Raw genomic sequence first — 6,850 nt, 5'->3', positions numbered from 1 at the left:
TGTTCGTGAGTGAGTGTGTAAGAGTGTGTGTGTGTGTGTGTGTGTGTGTGTGTGTGTGTGTGTGTGTGTGAGTGTGTGTGTAAGAGTGTGTGTGTGTGTGTGTGTTCGTGAGTGAGTGTGTAAGAGTGTGTGTGTGTGTGTGTGTGAGTGTGTGTGTGTGTGTGTTCGTGAGTGAGTGTGTAAGAGTGTGTGTGTGTGTGTGTGTGTGTGTGTGTGTGTGTGTGTAAGAGTGTGTGTGTGTGTGTGTGTGTGTGTTTGTGAGTGAGGGTGTAAGAGTGTGTGTGTGTGTGTGAGTGTGTGTGAGTGTGTGTGTGAGTGTGTGTGTAAGAGTGTGTGTGTGTGTGTGTGTGAGTGAGGGTGTAAGTGTGTAAGTGTGTGTGTGAGTGTGTGTTTGTGAGTGAGTGTGTAAGAGTGTGTGTGTGTGTGTGTGTGTGTGTGTGTGTGTGTTTGTGTGTGTTTGTGAGTGAGGGTGTAAGTGTGTGTGTGAGTGTGTGTTTGTGAGTGAGTGTGTAAGAGTGTGTGTGTGTGTGTGTGTGTGTGTGTGTGTGTGTGTGTGAGTGTGTGTTTGTGAGTGAGGGTGTAAGTGTGTGTGTGAGTGTGTGTTTGTGAGTGAGTGTGTAAGAGTGTGTGTGTGTGTGTGTGAGTGTGTGTTTGTGAGTGTGTGTGTAAGTGTGTGTGTGTGTGTGTGTTTGTGAGTGAGGGTGTAAGAGTGTGTGTGTGTGAGTGTGTAAGAGTGTGTGTGTGTGTGTGTGTGTGTATGTGTGTGTGTGTGTGTGTGTGTGTGTATGTGTGTAAGTGTGTGTGTGTGTATGTGTGTGAGTGTTTGTGAGTGTGTAAGTATGTGTGTGACAAACTTTGACATGTTGACTACAAATTCATTATTATTATATAATATAATGTAAAGTCACTACTGTAAATACAGTGTACACTGTAAAACCTAACTGGAATTCACTAAATGAAATAAGTTAATTTTACTTAAAACTTTAAAAAAAAAAGTTAATTCAACTTAACAAATGTTGTGATGTGAACTCAAAAACGTATTATATTAAGTAGAACTCAAACTAAATAAGTCACTATGTTATTTTAACTTTAATGGTTTAAGTTACAGAAATTAATTTAATCTAGTAGCTTACGTCGTCCATAAATAAATAACTAAAAGCTATCAAATAAACACACAAACAATAATAAATACATTGATCTGTTTCATATTAAGCCTACACACCTACATTAAGCCTTTTTAAAGTAATTACATTTATTCATGTCAAAGTATTACCCAAGTGCGTTTCTAGGCAACAAAAAATCGCGCCGGCGCCATTTTCCCTCCTTCAGTCGCAGCAGGAGGACGGGCTCACGCAACGGTCAAGAAAAATAACAGGTAAGCATTTCTAACTACTTTATTCATATTTGTGGCACTTTTGAACGTTTTCGGTTTTGTTCTCGTACCTATTTAATTGAAGATTAACCAGCTCGGTAATACTAATTTGTTTAACGTTTGCTAGCAAACAGTCGAGGCGCCAGGCCGCCAGCCAACACGTTATCCAAGTTATCGACGGCAGGTGAAATGCTGTGTTTTTGTACCCCACAGGCTGTCTGTGGTAAATTAAGAAATATTTTTTTGTGCTTTCTCACAGTCGGACTCAGATAACGCGACTTTTATATTTTGAGACGGTTGGCAGACCATCTTCCACATCTCTCGCGCGCGCGGCGCCGCAGAAACTACAGCAACAGGTAATGTAAACCCACCCATATTACAACCTTTAAACTTATTGTTAATATTTATTTATGACCCGCTTCGTAAGTTTCACATAATATATCCTTGTAATGCTAATTCAGTTTACTAAAGCAAGCCGAAGCCCCGGTGAACAGAGGCTCGAGGGTCGTTTATGATGGCTGTTTTGCTAACGTTAGTTAACATTTAAGACTGTTATTTGCTCTTCACGTTTTCTAATGTGAAACTCATAATAACAATTTGTTGTCATGCTTTTGAAATTAATCTTTTCAGAGCAAAGACGTTGAAAGGTGGTGTGATATCAACATGGCTACAATAATATAAGTAAGTATAATTCACATTGAACAAATCGATGGGCTTTAGTATGGTACGAAATGCAAATTGTCACGTTATGAACATGTTAAATGCATCTTTCTTCAATTTAAATTTTTAAATTGCTATTTTTGCAAATGTATGTAATGATGACCAGAAATTTATTGCAGCACAAATGGTAAGTATATACTGAAGCAATACAATATTTGTTTTTGCAACTTATTATAATGAAATTTAAATCTAAACATATTGATCAATGCATACACAGCCCACACAAAAAATAATACAAACCTCAACTAACATCAAGCTATATTGGTTCTTGCACACCACATGAATGGCATCATGACCTCCAAGGACCAATGATGTTTGATAATGTATTGTCACCATTTTCTGTATTGGCAGAGTGAATAACAACTTAAATTTCAGTCTGTCTTGTCATGTTGTATTGCTTCAGAAGAATACTGGTTACGTCTTAAGTTCTGGTTATAGCTGACTTTATTAATATGGATAAGAAAAATTATCTTGTGTTATTTTCCACTGGCACTTATCCTGAAGTTGACTTGGGTTTGTATAAAGGTGTCAATTAATTGCTAATCCTAGGTTGCAGTGATTGAAAATTGTCTTATCATGAATCATAAAAATAAACTGACCATAAATGTTGTTTAATTGTGAGTTAAACTAACCTAATTTTTTTTGTTTTGTTTTCAAGGGCTGCATTTTTTGGCTTTGATGTCATTCGAACTACGATCTGGCGGGTCTTACTATCTGTAAAGAAGAGTCTGCCGATGTTTTTAAGACACAAGGTAGGTCAAAACAACATTATATTTACTTAGCAACATTTTAAGCTTTTTGCTGACATGAGCATAAATGCATGGTGTGGGTAACTGTGTTTTTATGTTCCTCTTGAAGCTGAACTATCCTTTTAAAGGGTTAGTTCACCCAAAAATGAAAATTCAGTCATTAATTACTCACCCTCATGTCGTTCCACACCCGTAAGACCTTCGTTCATCTTCAGAACACTAATTAAGATGTTTTTGATGAAATCAGATGTTAGTAAGGCCTGCATCGCCAGCAAGATATTGTACACTTTTAATGCCCAGAAAGCTACTAAAAACATTTAAAACAGTTCATGTGACTACAGTGGTTCAACCTTAATATTATAAAGTGGCTAGAATACTTTTCAACAATATCTAATGATTGCCGATATCAAAACACTGCTTCATGAATCTTCAAAGTTTTACAAATCTTTTGTTTCGAATCAGTGGTTCAGAGCGCTGAAGTCACTGATTTCAGTAAACGAGGCTTTGTTACATCAAGTGTTTTGAAATGTCAATGGTTCATGTGACTTTGGCAGTTTGATAGCCGCTCCAAACCACTTATACGAAACAAGATTCGTAAAGCTTCATTAAGCAGTGTTTTGAAATCGACCATCAATAGATATTGTTGAATAAAGTCATTTTGTTTTTTGGCTTACAAAAAGTGTTCTCATCGCTTTATAATATTAAGGTTGAACCACTGTCACATGAACTGTTTTAAATATGTTTTTAGTAGCTTTTTAGACATCTGAAAGTGTTCAATATCTTGCTGGCGATGCAGGCCTCACTGAGCCACCAGATTTTATGAAAAATACCTTAATTTATGTTCTGAAGATGAAAGAAGGTCTTATGGGTGTGGAACGGTAGCCTGACTACGTCAGACTTCCTACTTCCGCTCAATTTCATTTCGCTTCTGTACTCAGTCTGAGACAGCGTCAGAGCTTTGTGTTTGCCACCGGTCTGGAAACAGCCGGGCCAATCAACGAACAGAGGGCGGGCTGAGAGCCATGACGTAGATGCTAAGCGCCGAGTTTTACATTGTAGGTTAGAGAAATCGAAAACCGAAGCGAGACACGGGATGTAATTCGCTCTGTTATGGAGAACATTCAACTCTTTTTCAAACGGTATTTCGCTCGCATCATCATGTGTTCATATCTGTGTCTGTGAAGTGGCTTGCACTTGACCACGGGCGATGCAAGTATGCGCCGAACGCGTCTTTCCGCTCATGGAGTTTCTTTGAAAGGCTCGCGGGAAAGGAAGTAAATAAATTGCAATGGACATCGGGAGAAATGGGAACACGGGGGCACCGCGACGCAACCGCAAAGGGTAGGCTACTTTAACTTTCACGATAAAAATGCACGCCACTGATAAGCCTTGTAAATGCAGTATTACAGTACACATACCAATTAAACGCGCAGGTCTCCTCTCGTGCGTCCTCCTCACTGGCTTTCAGATATCTGTTTTATAGATGCCATCAATGCTTTTACCTTTCTAGATGTATTTACCGAAATCAAAAAAGTCCATAAACTATAAATCCTCACGAAAACTTAATTCAAGTCAGCCCAGCTTGCGCGTCAACCTGAGAGATCAGCCTTCAAATTTCGGTTTGGCTTGATTGACATAACGTTTGGGCATGATCCTAAAACGTTTGCACTGATCGATGGTTTGGATGGTTCTCAGTTCGAGAGCGTATCATTGATTGTTTACGAACGAAAGCTCACAGAAACGTGAAAATGAAAATGGTCTCATTTGAAAAAATATCCTAAGCTAAAAGATGATGACAACGGTGCGCATGATAATCGTGTAAAAAATCCCTTATTTTTGGGATGGATTCCGGGAAATCTCCCTTATTTTCAGTGTTCAATGTTGACAGCTGTGTGTGTTTACAACAGGTTTATAGTGGAAGTTCAATCATAGATTTGAGTTCGATGCATGATGTCTGTGCTTCGAAGCTGCATAACATACGTCATAACTAAACGTATCTGATTGGCTTACGGGTAACCAATGATTTTAAACTTCAGACAAGCGCGACCTAGCGAGAGAGTAAACACTTCTCTATTATGCCATTCCAGACTCTGTCTACGAAGCAAAGAGAAGTAGCAGAGTCTGGTATTACCAGGCTAGTGGAACGGCATGAGGGTGAGTAATAAATGACAGAATTTTCATTTTTGGGTGAACTAACCCTTTAAGCACCACTTTTCTTTAGTTAGTGTAATAAATTTATAACTTTAGGTTGACGCCAAATTAAATTTTTATTAATAAAAATGAACATTCAAACAACTCTGGAAGACATGTTGTGAAAATTAAAGTACTACAGGGTTTTAAATAGCACACCCTATTGAGTAAACATTACTCCAAAACCTTCACAATGTTATTTTCATTTATGAAAATTTAAATATGGTGTCTGCTCTGACAAGGGTTGTTTTTATGTGTGGTGACATACACTAACACAATTTTTTTTTTTTCCCCAATGCGTTTAGAAAAAGGAGCTTGACCAGGTGCAGAAGGCAACACTCACCATCATTGCTGTAGAGGAGGAAGAGGGAACTTTTTACCTTTTAACCCACTGGATATTTTGATTGTCTTTGAAGATGAGGTGATGTCTGCCAAGTCCGTGCACTGCCTTTGGAGTACACTTAGTTCGTACAGAAAGTACTGTTGAATTACCTTTCTTACATAAAAATTATCTACTCTGTTTCTGGTGGTGTTAGAACATAGTTATTTTATATTATTAATTTAATTTTACAAACTTTTACAGTTTTAAAATTAATTTTTAAACAAACATATTTCCTTGTTTGTGCGGTCTTATACTTGGAGGGAAAAAAATCTAAGACTGTTTTAAAGTTATATTTTTGACTTGACAGCCCAATTATTTTATGCTTGAACATTTTGTGAATTAACTGTTGTTTTTCAATAAATACTTAAGAATACCCTCTTGTTCTGTCATAATTTTGTGCCAATGTTAAGTTTTGCTTAGTCTTACGTAACTTTATTACTTTGAGTTGGATTAACTTAAACCATTTGCCGCAATCTGTTTCCTAAAACCATTTAAGTAACAATATAGTTAAGACTTAGTTAGATTTGTTACCTGAACTCAAACTGAATGAGTGGAATAAACTTAAAATCTTTAAGTTGACTTTACTCTTATGATTGACTAAACCAACTCTAAAATTTAAGTGAATTTAACTCAATGCATATGAGTTTAGAGTACTTATACATATTAGTTTTAAAACTTAAATGGTTTGAAGCAATTAGTTTCCTCAAATGGTTTGAGTTACCGCAACTTATCGGGTTTTACAGTGTAGAGTCACTTCAGATCACGACAGTATTGAATGAAATCTCACATAAATTACTTCATTTGTTCATTTAAATTACAATAATTTTTTAAGCTAATTTATGCTATTTAACATAATATATATAAGCATTAATTGTGACTTTTTACTCCAGTGAATATTATATATAATATATATAAATCTAAAAATAAAAGGTGTATATATATATATATATGTATGTATGTATGTCTATAGTGGCTTTTCAGTTCAATTTTAATAATTACAAAATAAAAAATAGTGAAACAGCTTACATAAAGGAAAAGGTCACATGATTGATGTGATTGGCTGTGGACTCAGATCCTCATGTGACAGCTTCGATCAGAATGTTTCAGCATAAACAGTGTTTGCACCTGTTCAGTGTGTGTGTTCTCCATGTGAGCGACGGGCTCGTTCAGGAACCTCACATTAGTCCTGATGAATCCGCCGTGCTGCGGATGCGGGACGTTGCGAGACTCGGGCTCCTGCGGGGCTCTTGCGGGATATTTATGGTTCTGATAGACTCTGAGCGGATCGAGACGCTCCGGCACCGTTTCATCAAAGATCCTGAAGGTGTTTGAACTGCAGATGTAGAGGAGAGAGAGTTAAAACACTAGAGCTTCAGGACACAGTAGAGTTACAGTAACACATACTCACTGGAAACACTCCCAAACCTTCTTTTTCCG

The 6,850-nt window shown here is 37.3% G+C and overlaps 1 long non-coding RNA gene across 2 annotated transcripts; it reads left to right on the top strand.

The window, feature by feature from the left end:
- Positions 1-757: 757 nt before the first annotated feature.
- Positions 758-5,786, top strand: LOC125257017. 2 transcript variants are annotated; one of them, XR_007182231.1, is made up of 5 exons: positions 758-1,375; positions 1,632-1,728; positions 2,003-2,053; positions 2,751-2,844; positions 5,337-5,786. It is a non-coding gene; the product is annotated as an uncharacterized LOC125257017 (long non-coding RNA). The 2 variants fall into 2 exon arrangements; XR_007182230.1 differs by lacking the exon at positions 2,003-2,053 and having other exon boundaries at positions 1,013-1,375.
- The last annotated feature ends 1,064 nt before the right edge of the window (positions 5,787-6,850 follow it).

The sequence above is a fragment of the Megalobrama amblycephala genome, linkage group LG21 (genome assembly GCF_018812025.1).
Source record: "Megalobrama amblycephala isolate DHTTF-2021 linkage group LG21, ASM1881202v1, whole genome shotgun sequence".
Taxonomy (NCBI): Eukaryota; Metazoa; Chordata; class Actinopteri; order Cypriniformes; family Xenocyprididae; genus Megalobrama; species Megalobrama amblycephala.
The sequence above is the reverse complement of the archived record's forward strand: the minus strand, read 5'-3'. Positions and strand labels throughout refer to the sequence as shown.